The sequence below is a fragment of the Bos indicus genome, chromosome 28, assembly GCF_029378745.1.
Source record: "Bos indicus isolate NIAB-ARS_2022 breed Sahiwal x Tharparkar chromosome 28, NIAB-ARS_B.indTharparkar_mat_pri_1.0, whole genome shotgun sequence".
NCBI classification, from domain to species: domain Eukaryota; kingdom Metazoa; phylum Chordata; class Mammalia; order Artiodactyla; family Bovidae; genus Bos; species Bos indicus.
The window spans coordinates 42,763,393-42,779,135 of NC_091787.1; the positions used below are offsets into that span (position 1 = coordinate 42,763,393).

The following is a 15,743-nucleotide window of genomic DNA, read 5'->3' on the forward strand; positions in this document are numbered from 1 at the left end:
GGGAAAGAAAAGCAAAGATACTAGAAGTTGAAGCCTTAGACACCTATGGCTACACCAAATGGTGAAAACAATGTAAATCCTGGCCAGATTAATGTAAGTGCTCACACTAAGATCCTGATTACTCAATACATAATGTCTGGGTTTCAACAAAAAATCACCAAGTCATATATAAAAGCAAGAAAAAAATCAGTCTAAAGAAATCAAGCAAGTGATAGAACCAGGCTCAGGTAAGATGGAGCTCTTGAAATTACCATACCAGGAATTACATAGTATTATAATGAAAGAGTCAATATTCCAAGAAAACATGACCATCCTTAATACGTACGTACTTCACCAGGGAGCATTCAGAATGATATTAGAATGGCCAATATCCAGAAGACTAACAGCACCAAACGCTGACAAAGATGTGGAGGAGCAGAAACTCTCATTCATTGCTGATGGGAATGCAAATGGTACAACCACTTTGAAAGACAGTTTGGGGATTTATTACAAAACGAAACATACTCTTACTATGTGACCAGCAAGTACTTATCCAAAGCAGTTGAAAACTTACATCAATATAAAAACCAGCACACGAGTATTTATGAGAGCTTAATTTATTATTGCTAAAACCTGGAAGCAACCAAGATGTCGTTCAGTAGGTGAGTAGGTAAATAAACCATGGTACTTCCAGACACTGGAGTATTATTCAGGGCTAAAGACAAGTGGGAATACCAGACCACCTGACCTGCCTCTTTAGAAGTCTGTACGCAGGTCAGGAAGCAACAGTTAGAACTGGACATGGAACAACATACTGGTTCCAAATAGGAAAAGGAGTTCTTCAAGGCTGTATATTGTCACCCTGCTTATTTAACTTATATGCAGAGTACATCATGAGAAACACTGGGCTGGAGGAAGCACAAGCTGGAATCAAGATTGCTGGGAGAAATATTAATCACCTCAGATATGCAGATGACACCACCCTTATGGCAGAAAGTGAAGAGGAACTCAAAAGCCTCTTGATGAAAGTGGAAGTGGAGAGTGCAAAAGTTGGCTTAAAGCTCAACCTTCAGAAAACAAAGATCATGGCATCCGGTCCCATCAGTTCATGGGAAATAGATGGGGAAACAGTGGAAACAGTGTCAGACTTTATTTTTCTGGGCTGAAAATCACTGCAGATGGTGACTGCAGCCATGAAATTAAAAGATGTTTACTCCTTGGAAGGAAAGTTATGACCAACCTAGATAGCATATTCAAAAGCAGACACATTACTTTGCCAACAAAGGTCCGTCTAGTCAAGGCTATGGTTTTTCCTGTGGTCATGTATGGATGTGAGAGTTGGACTGTGAAGAAGGCGGAGCCCCGAAGAATTGATGCCCTTGAACTGTGGTGTTGGAGAAGACTCTTGAGAGTCCCTTGGACTGCAAGGAGATCCAACCAGTCCATTCTGAAGGAGATCAGCCCTGGGATTTCTTTGGAAGGACTGATGCTAAAGCTGAAACTCCAGTACTTTGGCCACCTCATGCGAAGAGTTGACTCATTGGAAAAGACTCTGATGCTGGGAGGGATTGGGGGCAGGAGGAGAAGGGGACGACAGAGGATGAGATGGCTAGATGGCATCACTGACTCGATGGACGTGAGTCTGAGTGAACTCTGGGAGTTGGTGATGAACAGGGAGGCCTGGTATGCTGCGATTCATGGCGTCGCAAAGAGTCGGACATGACTGAGCGACTGAACTGAACTGAACTGAAGGAGAAGTGAGCTATCAAACCATTAAAATATGTGGAAGAAACAAATGCATATTGCTCAACTAAGTGGAAAAAAATCTGAAGAGGTTACATACAGTGTCATTCCAATTACATGACATTCTGGAAAAGGCAAAACAATGGACACAGAAAACTACCAGTGGTTACCAAGGATTAGGGAGGAGGGTGGGATGAACAGGTGGAACAAAGATGATGTTTAGGGTTGTGAAACTATTCTGTATGACATTGTCGTGGTGGATACATGTCATTTTACATCTGTTCAAGTCTCTGGAACGTGTAACACCAAGTGACTCCTAATGTATACTATGGACTTTGGGTGATGATAAGTCAGTGAATATTCACTGGTTGTTACAAATCTACCACGCTGGTGGGGAATGTTGATAATGGGGAAGCCTATGCATGAGTGGCTTCCCTGGTGGCTCAGCTGGTAAAGAATCCGCATGCAATGCAGGAGACCTGGCTTCGACCCCTGGGTTGGAAGATACCCTGGAGAAGGGAAAGGCTAACCACTCCAGTATTCCGGCCTGGAGAATTCCATCGACTGTATAGTCCATGGGGTCTCAAAGAGTTGGACACGACTGAGCAACTTTCACTTCTTGCATGCCCAACAATGGGCCCCACAGAGGGGAATTCAAGATCGAGAAAAGCAGGCTACTGACTTTAGATAGTTAAGATGCAAATCAAAGGAATAATTTCAAGGAGCCCAGATGAAGAGGTATCTTGCATCTTCACATACATAGGTGCAGGGAAAATCTCTATATCTTCTCTCAGTTTTATGTGAACCTAAAATTTCTCTAGAATATAAAGTCTATTTTTTTCAGTTTTATTTATTTATTTTACTTTACAATATTGTATTGGTTTTGCCATACATTGACATGGATCCGCCAGTTTAATGGGCAACAGACAAGAAGAGACACTTTAAGAAGTAGATACATACACAATGAATAAGCACATGGAAAGATCACCAGTTCAACATCATTGGCCACAAGAGGAAGGAAAATTAAGACTATAACAAAGTATCACTATCTACCTGTTAGTAGAGAAAAAAGTTATAATACTAAATGCTGGTGAAGATACAGAGAAAAAATAAAAACTATCAGCAACCATAATGTCCTTCATCTGGTGAATGGTTAAACGAACTGTGGTGTGGCTACATCACATAATACTGTTCAGCAATGGAAAGCAGTCTGCTGATATCTGCGGCCACTTGGATGGACCTCAAGGGCTTTATGCTGAGTGCTCCAAAAGGAAAGTCTATTAAAATAAAACAATAAAGTAGGAAAATAAAGCTCAATTAAATTTAAAATATAAAATAAAATAAATATCATGACAAAGTTCTTGGAATTGGCATTAACAAGTCAGGTTTCTGGTCCTCGTTCTCCAGATGTTCACTTCGGTCTATAAAAAGGGACGAGGCTTTATATCTAAATGTAACCATTTCTGCCTGACAGCCGAAGACAAAGAGTGATTCCTTTTGCTAATTGCATTACTCTGTGGGAAAGGGAAAATGTGAAGCAGAGAGAGGTTAAGTGTGTTGGGGGCAATGATTTGTGAATACCAGCTAGCTAGATGGAGTCTGCTGCCTCCAGAGGGGTCCAGGAGCCAGACAAGTCTAGCAAGGTTCCTCTTCACAGAGACCTTAGTCCCCTCTTGTCTCAAAGTGACAACTAGATCAACCTCTGATGGACGGAACTCAGGCAGAACAGGGACTTTAGTGGGCTCCCAACTTAAGCTGAGAAGAGGCTCACCCTGTCACAAACTCTGCAAAATGAATACTTTGTTTTAAATATTCTTTTGGGGGTAAAGATACATCCTTCAGCCAAATTTATCCATCCAGAACATACCATTAAAAATAACACCCAGAGAGACTTCCCTGGTGGTCCAGTGGTTAAAGCTTTGTGCTGTCAACGCAGGGGGCATGGGTTCAATCCCTGGTTTGGGAACTAAGATCCTACATGCCATGCAGTGTGACCAAAAGATGTCTTAAAAATAACCGTTGGAAAAGACACAATCCTGAGGGAGGCGCCAAGATGGTGGAGAAGTAGGACGGGGAAAACACTTTCTCCCCCACAAATTCATCAAAAGAGCATTTAAACGTCGAGTAAATTCCACAAAACAACTTCTGAATGCCGGCAGAGGACATCAGGCACCCAGAAAAGCAACCCAACTCTTCGAAAGGAGGTAGGAAAAAATATTAAAGACAATAAAAGAGACAAAAGAGGGAGAGACGGAGTTCCGTCCCGGGAAGGGAGTCTTAAAAAGAGAGAAGTTTCCAAACACCAGGAAACCTTCTCACTGCCGAATCCGTGCCGAGCTTTGGAAGCACAGAGGGCAACAAAAGAGGGAGAAAAAATAAATAAACAATTAAAACTCGCAGATTGCGAGCCCTACGGTAACTCCCCCAGCGGAGAAGCAGCGCAGACGCCTGCACGCGCCATTAGCAAGCGGGGGCTGGGCAGGGAGGCGCGGCGCGGGCTGCATCGCTGAGAGGAAGAATCTGGCCTGAATACCCTGAGCACTATCTGAGCGAAATAATTTGGGCTAGCAAACCAGACTGTGGGATATCTACCACGCGAAAAGCCAGCCCTAACCTAAGACACCGTCAGGCCCGCGCATGGAACAAAGGACTGAACAGAGATAACTGGCTTCAGACCTTCCCCCTCCGGTGACAGGCAGCCAGAGCCGGAAGGGGGCAATCGCAGCCCCAGAGAGACATTATCTATAAAACTGTAAGCAGGCTTCTTTGCTAACTAAAACTTCTTGGGGGTCTGGACGGTCAACATCTGCCTGAGAAGGTGCGCCGGTTTTACACCCAGATAACCGAGTGGCGGGGAGGCGATAAGTCGCAGCATTGGCGCTCGCCAAACACCTCATCACCTGAGCTGCTCGGACCTGGGAAGAGCACAAAACGCAGGCCCAACTGAGTCTGCGCCTCTGAGGACTACCTGAGTGCCTGAACCTGAGCGGCTTGGACCTGGGAGGTGCATGCAACCCAGGCCCAGCCTCGGATTGTTCCCGGCGGAACAACCTAGAGCCCGAGCAGTGTGGGCAGGGAGGCTACACCGCCGTGAGCGGGGGCAGACCCAGTGTGGCTGAGGCACTGCGGGCGCACGCCAGTGTCATTTGTTTGCAGCATCCCTCCCTCCCTCCCCACAGCGCGACTGAACAAAGAGAAGAAATACAGCTCCACCCATCAGAACACCAACACAAGCTTCCCTAACCAGGAAACCTTGACAAGCCACCTCTACATACCCACACACAGCGAGGAAACGCCACAATAAAGAGAACTCCACAAACTGCCAGAATACAGAAAGGACTCCCAAACTCAGCAATTTAAACAAGATGAAGAGACAGAGGAATACCCAGCAGATAAAGGAACAGGATAAATGCCCACCAAACCAAACAAAAGAGGAAGAGATAGGGAATCTACCTGATAAAGAATTCCAAATAATGATAGTGAAATTGATCCAAAATCTTGAAATTAAAATCGAATCACAGATAAATAGCCTGGAGACAAGGATTGAGAAGATGCAAGAAAGGTTTAACAAGGACCTAGAAGAAATAAAAAAGAGTCAATATATAATGAATAATGCAATAAATGAAATTAAAAACACTCTGGAGGCAACAAATAGTAGAATAACAGAGGCAGAAGATAGGATTAGTGAATTAGAAGATAGAATGGTAGAAATAAATGAATCAGAGAGGATAAAAGAAAAACGAATTAAAAGAAATGAGGACAATCTCAGAGACCTCCAGGACAATATTAAACGCTACAACATTCGAATCATAGGGGTCCCAGAAGAAGAAGACAAAAAGAAAGACCATGAGAAAATACTTGAGGAGATAATAGTTGAAAACTTCCCTAAAATGGGGAAGGAAATAATCACCCAAGTCCAAGAAACCCAGAGAGTCCCAAACAGGATAAACCCAAGGAGAAACACCGCAAGACACATATTAATCAAATTAACAAAGATCAAACACAAAGAACAAATATTAAAAGCAGCAAGGGAAAAACAACAAATAACACACAAGGGAATTCCCATAAGGATAACAGCTGATCTTTCAATAGAAACTCTTCAAGCCAGGAGGGAATGGCAAGACACACTTAAAATGATGAAAGAAAATAACCTACAGCCCAGATTATTGAACCCAGCAAGGATCTCATTCAAGTATGAAGGAGAAATCAAAAGCTTTTCAGACAAGCAAAAGCTGAGAGAATTCTGCACCACCAAACCAGCTCTCCAACAAATACTAAAGGATATTCTCTAGACAGGAAACACAAAAATGGTGTATAAACTCAAACCCAAAACAATAAAGTAAATGGCAACGTGATCATACTTATCAGTAATTACCTTAAACGTAAATGGGTTGAATGCCCCAACCAAAAGACAAAGACTGGCTGAATGGATACAAAAACAAGACCCCTACATATGTTGTCTACAAGAGACCCACCTCAAAACAGGGGACACATACAGACTGAAAGTGAAGGGCTGGAAAAAGATTTTCCATGCAAATGGGGACCAAAAGAAAGCAGGAGTAGCAATACTTATATCAGATAAAATAGACTTTAAAACAAAGGCTGTGAAAAGAGACAAAGAAGGTCACTACATAATGATCAAAGGATCAATCCAAGAAGAAGATATAACAATTATAAATATATATGCACCCAACATGGGAGCACCGCAGTATGTAAGACAAATGCTAACAAGTATGAAAGGAGAAATTAACAATAACACAATAATAGTGGGAGACTTTAATACCCCACTCACACCTATGGATAGATCAACTCAACAGAAAATTAACAAGGAAACACAAACTTTAAACGATACAATAGACCAGTTAGACCTAATTGATAGCTATAGGACATTTCATCCCCCCCCAAAAAAAAGACTGCTCACTATGGCAATTATTGAAGCTGACTTAGGGTGACATAGAGGCTTATTTCCCTTTACCCTTCTGAGTTCTTAGCTGAGGATCTCTGTAAGAAATGACAGAATAGCAGGACAAAATCAAACAGAAGTTTATTAACATAAAAAAAAATAAAATAAAATAAAAAGGAAGCAAATTCTAACACAGATTACGACATAGATAGACCTTGAAAATAGCTAAATGGAATAAGCCCAGTCACAAAAGAACAAGTACTGTGTGATTCCACAAAAAAAAAAAAAGAAAAAAAAAAGGGGGGTACTCTTGCTACCTCTTTCTGATGTCTATGTCAAAAGCTTTCTCTATCCTTTCACTTTAAAAAAAAAAAAAGAAAGACACAATCCTTAACTCTTGAGAGTCCCTTGGACTGCAAGGAGATCAAACCAGTCAATCCTAAAGGAAGTCAATCCTGAATATTCATTGGAAGGACTGATGCTGAAGCTGAAGCTCCAATACTTGGCCACCTGATGCAAAGAGACAACTCACTGGAATGTACCTTGATGCTAAGAAAGATTGAGGACAGGAAGAGAAGGAGGCGACAGAGGATATGATGGTTGGAAAGCATCATTGACTCAATGGACATGAATTTGAGCAAACTTAGGGAAATATTGAAGGACAGGGAAGCCTGGGATGCTTCGATCTATGGAGTTACAAAGAGTCGGAGAAAACTTATTGACTGAACAACAACAGTTTATGGAAGAGTCAGTTCTGATGACTTGGTCTCAAAATCTTCCTCTTGAACGACACCAACCCACCATGAACTGGTACTTTCCCAGCATTCTATAAATCTCCTTTCACTACCTATTCACTTTTCTTCACTACCTACTCTATTTCCAATAATGTTAGGCTATTACAACCATTTAAACTCAAGGAAATATAAGCAGAAGTTCTACAATCAAGACAAGAAAAATAAGGGCAATTAACTATACAGCTGCCTGTGACCAAGAATAAAATGAAAACCAAGTCTGGGGAAGGAGAGTTAGCCAGTCTCAGGAAGAAGAGTTTTGGGAGGAGAGCAACTAAAAACACTAACTTCAGGGCCTAAAAACCCAGAAGGAAAACAGGACTAGCAAATCATAGTGGCTGAGAGGGCAGGTTCAAAAGTCAGAGTTGGACTGACCATTGTCTGCCTTGGGCAGTTAGTTTTCTCTGTGCGTGTATGCATGCTAAGTCGCTTCAGTCATGTCTGACTCTTTGTGACCCTACGGACTGTAACCTCCAGACTCCTCTGTCCATGGGATTCTCTAGGCAATAATACTGGAGTAGGTTGCCATGCTGTCCTCCAGGGGATCTTCCTGACCCTGGGACTGAACCCACATCTCTTACGTTTCCCTCATTGGCAGGTGGGCTCTTCACCACTGATGCCACCTGGGAAGCTATGTGATGTTGGTTATCGTGTCTGAAACACAGTATCGTCTCAAGAAATGGGAGCTGTTTATATTATTAACGGTGAGTAAACACTGATGGCAAGGGATAAAGCAGGGACAAACCTACAAAACTAACACTTGAGAACAGACGAAGCTCTATCAGTGGGGCTACAGGTGCCGTTGGCCTAAGCTGTACACCCCATTCCTTGCAGCTCAAAGCATGGTTTCTCAGATGTAACAATATTGGCATCAACGGGGAGCTTGTTATAAATAGACTCTGGGCCTCCTCTAGTCTCCTGAGTCGAAATCTGCATTTTAACAAAATCACCAAAGATCACTGGGTGGTTCACAGCACATCACAAGCTATAAGCCCTGCTTGTTCCATTAGCTTGTTTGGAAGAACCAGTGACAAGCAGGCAATGGCTGTAGTCAACTAAAATGTGGAGGTATAATTGCTGTGTTAAGTAACCAAAGAGACCCCCAACTAGGGCTGGTCAATGTTCTGGGTGACTTGGGTAACTACTCTATCAAATCAAAGAGAAGGAATTTGGTGAAGGACTTATCAGAGGATAAGCCGAGGCCATGAACAGGACCAGATGCTCAATGTCAATTAGGCTTCTGTGAACGCAAAAGGTAGGCTTCTGAAGACAAAAGCTATGGGTAAAAGAGACTTGCAAAAAAGGATAATGGGGGGCGGGCTGAGTGACCACCAGGGCCAGAGACTAGGGGTGTTGATAAGGGGAAAAGTGGTCAACAGGGCTGTTTTCATTCGTATTCCCATACACGCTGTGTGCCCTGCGCACACTTCCCTGGCCCACCAGCAGCACTTTCTCAGGTCAGCAAGTCCTTCTAAGCCAGCCCTCTCCTTCCTCCATAACCTTAACTTCAATGAGCAAGACTGACAGAGAGGCAGCGTGAGTGATGGACAGTCCTAGAGTCTTTCTGGGGAGGTTTACATTGCTTTCCAGGTATTTTTAGGCTAAAAACAAGAGTAGCATTACATTCATTTTATAGCAGGGCAAAGTAAACACTCCGTTAAAAAATAAAAGGATTAATGCACAACAACTTGGCCAAAGAAACTCCACTGAATGATGATGAGCCAGATCTGGGGGTTTAGATACAGGGAATTCAAAGAACAGGATCCCACCAGGGGAGTGAGCACCGTGTCTCTAGGCATATGAAGAAGTCCGGCGACATTTCCTGAAGGCTGTAAACATTCCCCATCCTTCTCTGTTCTATATTTAAATCATAGTCCTCTTTCCATATTGGTCTTTCCAAAGAGTTCAGCCTTGACTTGCACCCCTGAATCCATTCCTGTATTTCCTGTTTTGATGAGTGATGTATTTGCCCATAGAGAGAAGCAGGTATTCTTCTTAATTCCTGTCTTTGTCTCTCCTTCTATCCCTACTAATCATATTTCGCTCCCCATGGATTGTGCCTCTTTAAAACTTCCTTTAAAAATTTTTTTTTAATTCTCTTTTAAGACTTGTTTTTTTGATGTAGATCCTTTTAAAAGTCTTTATTGAATTTGTTAAAATATTGCTTCTGTTTTCTGTTCTGTTTTTTTGGCCGGGAGTCATGTGGGATCTTAGCTTCTAGTTCAGTTCAGTCATTCAGTCACATCTGACTCTTTGCAATCCCATGGACTGCAGTACGCCAGGCTTCCCTGTCCATCACCAACTCCTGGAGCTTGCTCAAACTCATGTCAATTGAGTCGGTGATGCCGTCCAACCATCTCATCCTCTGTCATCCCCATCACTTCCCGCCTTCAATCTTTCACAGCATCAGGGTCTTTTCCAATGAGTTGGTTCTTCACATCAGGTGGCCAAAGTACTGGAGTTTCAGCTTTAGCATCAGTCTTTCCAATGAATATTCAGGACTGATTTCCTTTAGCTTCCAGACCAGGAAGCAAACCTGTACCCCCTACATTGAAAGGCAAACTCTCAACCACCGGACCACCAGGCAAGTTCCTCCTTAAAACTTTCTTGGATCCTGTGATGTGCTGAAGAATGTTCCTACCGACTAGTGAGAGCCAGCTATTAAATCCCCAGAAATTTTGCAAGCTGGTTGTTAAACATAGGTATTACAAAAAATTAAGTTATAGGAACTTCCAATTAAATAAATTATATTAATCATAAGCTCAAACCCACCATTTCCTAATTATTTTACTATATACTATACTGCAGTCTCTGCTCTCCTCCACGTATATGATAGAAATTACACACGATGGTGTATTAGTACTTATCTCTTCCAACTTCCTGTCCAGAGATAGAGCATTGGAAACTTAGAATTGGCCACAGTGGGGATATTTACACCGAAGAAATTAACAAAGACTGCAAATGAGGACTTGGTTTGTTGTTTTGTTGACTGTCTACACTGTTGACAAACATAAAACTCCAGTAAACAATGAATGTTACCCACTGCTGCAGCCACCCCGACAGCGGGCCCCGCAGAGGGGAATTCAAGATAGAGAAAAACAGGCTACTGACTTTTGATAGTTAAGATGCAAATCAAAGAAGTAATTTCAAGGAGCCCAGAATGTTGCATCTTCACATACATAGAAAGGCACTAAAATCATTAACTTGAGATGTCTGATTTTTGTGTTTAGCAGTAATCTTTCGATGCTCAATTACGTGAGTGTTTCTTTTTTTCTTTTCAGCAAAAACTCCTATGTGTCCCGGCTCCTCCCTTACCTCTTTGGAATAGTCCCCTAGAGCTATCTGAGAGGCTTCTTTCCCAGGCGCCGGTCCTAAATAATGCCCTCACATAAAAAATAAGGCTCAACTTTCAGTTTGTGCTTTTTTTTTCAGTCAACAAGACTTAAGAAAGTGATAAAAAAAAAATCAACAATGCACATTAAAGCTAAAAGTATGTCATATCTGTAGCTATTATATTGAAAATAGAACAAAATTTGGGGAAATAGTCTTCCAGAATTCAAAACTGTTGTCCAGTTCTGCACAAAAGTCATTCATGTCATTGACAATGAGTAGAAGCAACACATTCACCTTCATTGCTTAACTTTCTTCTTACTTGTCAGCGTAAACAAAAATATCAGTTAATGTTGAAACTACACACGTTGGTCAATTGCAAACATAGGCTGACAAAGGATACAAGAGTTCAGCAAAAATCAATGAATACATTCCTTGTGAATTCCTTGACTATACTGAATTAGCAGTAAAGAGTATTGTGTATTTTATCACTTGTAAATTGTGCAGTATACATCCTTCACATCAGTAATGTTTATAATGAATTTATATGTATATGAATGAATGTATATAATGAATATATATATACACATGCATGATTGGTTTTTTCAGTGTTAGCACCTGCTTGGAGGTTCTCGACATCCCCTTTCTTGTTTCCTTAGGTTAGGCTGAAAGTCGCTCAGTCGTGTCTGACTCTTTACAACCCCATGGACTCTACAGTCCATGGAATTCTCCAGGCTAGAATACTGGAGTGGGTAACCTTTCCTTTCTCTAGGGGATCTTACCAACCCAGGGATCGAACCCAGGTCTCCAGCATTGCAGGTGAATTCTTTACCAGCTGAGCCACAAGGGAAGCCATCATTATTCCAGGGTCACTCTTCCCATACCCATATCACTACCAGAATAATCTTTCTAATATCTGTATGCAGTCATGACATCTCTGTCATTAAAATCACTAATGACTCTGTAGGACCTTCTGAATGAAAGACAAGCTACAGAAGGCCTTTCTTGATCTGCCCTGTTCACCTCTGCAGCCTTCTCTCTTATCAGATGCCCACACTCACACTTTACTCAAGTTATTCCAACCTGTTTGCTGTTCCCAGAATGTGCTTAGCTTATTCATGCCCCTGGACTTTTACATCAGCTTCCGGCTTTCCAGGTGGCGTTAGTGATAAAGAACTTGCCTGCCAACGCAGGAGATGTAAGAGACGATGGTTTGACCCCTGGGTAGGGAGGATCCCGTGAAAGAGGGCATGGCAACACTCTCCAGTATTCTTGCCTGGAGACTCCTGTGGACAGAGGAGCCTGGCGGATGTAGTCCGTGGGGTCACAAAGAGTTGGACACGACTGAAACGACTTAGCATGCATGCACAGGCCTTTACATGAGGTTTGCTTTGCCTAAGATGCCTTTCCCCAACTCCTGCCCTCCCATCTCTCGCTAGTTCTCACCTAGAATTCAAACAGTGCTCAGTCAGCCCCTCTTCCAGGATCCCTCGCCTCTTCAGCACTTGCTACCACCACAGGCTATTGTGCAGGTAAACTTGCTGGCTCCTCCACTCACCTGGAAGATCTTCTGAGCAGAGAAAGGTATTCCCGACACCCTAGAACCTAGCATGGCACCCAGGAGACACGAGTAAGTGCTTCTTAAATTGATAAGGTCATAGCTTAGTTTCAGCTAATAGCCTATAGCAAACTGTGGGATTTAGCCAGGAGATACTCATCTCTGATTTCAGTTGTTGCTTTAACAACAAAGGTTGTTTAAAGTGTCAAAAAACTCAAAACTGAGTGTTTTTCTTTCCTTTAAGCATGCATATTATATTAGACGAATTATTGACATTTTTTTCTTTTGTTCATTGTTTCCTAGACGTTACATAGACATGACTTGAGACTCTTTACCTTAAACCACTGACCTCCTGTAAGGAATAACTGCAACACTCATTCCTAGAAGATAGGGAGAGTTAGCATATACTGGGTTACTCTTATCCTCCAAGCACCTGCCTTCCATATATCACCTCAGGGATCTTCAACATTGCAACAAAGTGTGTACTATCATCACCAGTTAACAGGTAAGGAAAGAGTCTCAGCAAAGTTAAAGCGTTTGTTTCAGTTTGAACAGATGTTGAGTAGCAAAGTGGTGATTCAAACAAGGGTTGGTCTGACTCTAAACTCTCCGTTGAGCCCACTCTTGTTAGGAACAAATGTACCTTCACTTGTTTTTGAATGAGTCCATGCCAGTAACCTGAAACGAGTAATACTCCAAACAACACTGCGAAGAGCCTTTAACACAAGGCCTAGCCCTGCTGAGCTCTCCTTATTCCCCACGGGTTTACCCTTCCCCTGATGCAGACTGATAGGAGAAAGTAAATGACGTCAAGAAGTACCTGCGTCCTGTGTCAAAGGCTGCGTCCAGAAAGTCTCCGTGACCGTCTAGGCCTTTATCGTGGCCCACTCTCCAAGGAGCAGGGGTGCTGTCTCTCCCCTGAGCTGCTTCTGCCGCCTGTGCTTCTGCCTTTGTTTACTGTTTGTTACTGAGCACTCGGTGGCCCAGCAACTGAGTCAACAAGGGCCCTTCCCTTTCCGGCGGCTTGGTCTCTGCCCTGAGCCCCGAGCAGCCTCTGGCCTGTTAGCAGGCACAGCCACCCCAGCAGTCTGTGCCCTCAAAGCCAGTGATCCGAGAGAGCCTCTAAGAGCTCAACTGGATTAGATGCCACTGAAGGCGATGGGATTGCGGCTCAGCGGGAGCTGTGACCATGATGTCGCCTTATGTCCCGGTCCAATCAAAAAATGGAGCCCTGCAAGGAACCGGGGGCCAGCCAAGAACGGAGTCTTAGTTTCACTAACTCCGCCATTCTCCATGCCCTTTGGACCCGCACCACAAGAACAGAGAAACATCTGAGAACAATGAGAAATAACCTGGAGCTGCCAGTTAGAAGGCAAGAGAAATGTGACTGTGATTCTCAGATACACACACATAATAATAATAACAGGACAGGAGGAACTTTGGAGATGATGGATATGGTTACGGCATGGATTGTGGCAATGTTTTCATGGGTGTACAGTGATCTCTACAAGCTTCCAGTTGTATGTGTTAAATACAGACTGCTCTTTGTACGTCAATCAGCCCTCAATAAAATGTTTGTTTTTTTTAAAGGAAGACTACAGTTGGAGAAAAGGAATTCTCACACTCTCTGGTTGCTGCTGCTGCTGCTAAGTCGCTTCAGTCGTGTCCGACTCTGTGAGACCCCATAGACGGCAGCCCACCAGGCTCCCCCGTCCCTGGGATTCTCCAGGCAAGAACACTGGAGTGGGTTGCCATTTCCTTCTCCAATGCATGAAAGTGAAAAGTGAAAGTGAAGTCACTCAGTCGTGTCCGACTCCTAGCGACCCCATGGACTGCAACCTATTAGGCTCCTCCGCCCATGGGATTTTCCAGACAAGAGTACTGGAGTGGGGTGCCATTGCCTTCTCCGCACTCTCTGGTACTTAGGTTCAAAAAGGAGCCAGTAGACAGAGGGGAACAGCAAGAATTGGTGTGACGTTAGCTCTGTAAAGGTAAAGGTGAGAGAGTAGACTGTCGGAGCCCTTCAAAGAAAAGGCAGTTTCAAAATGGAGAGACTAAAAAAAAAAAAGGAAACCATGCATTTTACTTCATATAAAGACCAAAGCATATAAAAATGACATCAGATGAAACCCAGGGCTAGGTGAGGGCGTGCCTGGTGAGCAGTCCCATATGCCAGGAGTGGGAATGTAGGTTAGTGCAACCTCTCAGTGGGGCATTGAGTGATAATTATTAAAACTGTGAATGCACATGTCATTCATAAACACAGCTGCAAGGAACTAACCTCATGAATCATTCTGTAAAAGTTCACTCAAGCATATAAAAAAGGATGCTCATCACAATGTTTTTTGTAATAGTGAAAAACTAAAAGCCACCAAAGTGTCAATCAATAGTGGACAGCTAAATAAATTGGAGTGCATACACAGTGGAAAATCAACTACACAGCAATGTCAAGGAGACAGGTATATCTATACGCACTGGCATTCAAAACTTGTCAAGACCTTTTAAAAAACAAAAGGTGTGGAATAGGCCTGTATTATTCCTCTTATTGTAAATATGTACATAATATATATAAATATAAAATATATCATTTATATATAGTGCTATTTATGTTGTGAGATGAGATGGCTGGGTGGCATCACCAACTCAATAGACATCAGTTTGAGCAAGCTCCAGGAGTTGGTGATGGACAGGGAAGCCTGGCATGCTGCAGTCCATGGGGTTGCAAAGAGTCAGGCACAACTGAGCAACCGAGCTGAACTGATGTATGTTATATATATTATGTACTCATATATATATATATATATATATATATATATATATATATACTCTAGAAGGAATCACTAGAAGCTTAACAGTGGTTGCTTTGGGGTGTTTTGAGTTGTTATCATTTAGTCATTAGTTATTACTTATTCAAGGAAATTATTGTCCATTTCTGGGATTTTTTTTCTCCTTGTACCTCCTTGTGTTCTATTGCTCTACAAAAACTAATAAATATTATATAATGTTTTACAGAATTTATCTTTTTCCTGCTCAAGGCTACTCGTTTTCCACACGAGCTAGTAAAGCATGGTACAACCACCTTGTGCTGCTTCTCCCAAATTTGTTTGTTTCCCAAATTTATTTCCCCCAAATTCATCATTTGCAACCATCTTGTGCTGTTTCTCCCAAATTTGTCAAGTCATCAGATTTAAATTAGAACCTGATGAAATATAGATCTCCCAACACCTCCCCAGACCTGCTGAACCCTAATCTCTAGGGGAGAGCCAGGGGCATCTGTATTTTAGCTAGCCCTAGGTAATTTTTATTTAGTAATTTATTCTGGTCAACCATGTACAGTTGAAGAAACTGAGGCTCAGAAAGAGAAAATGAACTGCTCCCATCATGTGGCTGTTTCACAGTAGAGCAGACAGCAGCACAGAATCATGGATGCCCAAGTGTG

The 15,743-nt window shown here is 42.6% G+C and overlaps 1 protein-coding gene across 1 annotated transcript in view; it reads right to left on the reverse strand.

The window, feature by feature from the left end:
- FRMPD2 (FERM and PDZ domain containing 2) overlaps window positions 1-13,247 on the reverse strand; it is a 109,576-nt gene extending 96,329 nt beyond the window's left edge. Inside the window, exon 1 of the mRNA XM_019954209.2 lies at window positions 13,125-13,247. The gene's annotated coding sequence lies outside the window, so the exon portion shown is untranslated. The remainder of the gene's footprint in view (window positions 1-13,124) is intronic.
- Window positions 13,248-15,743: the final 2,496 nt, after the last annotated feature.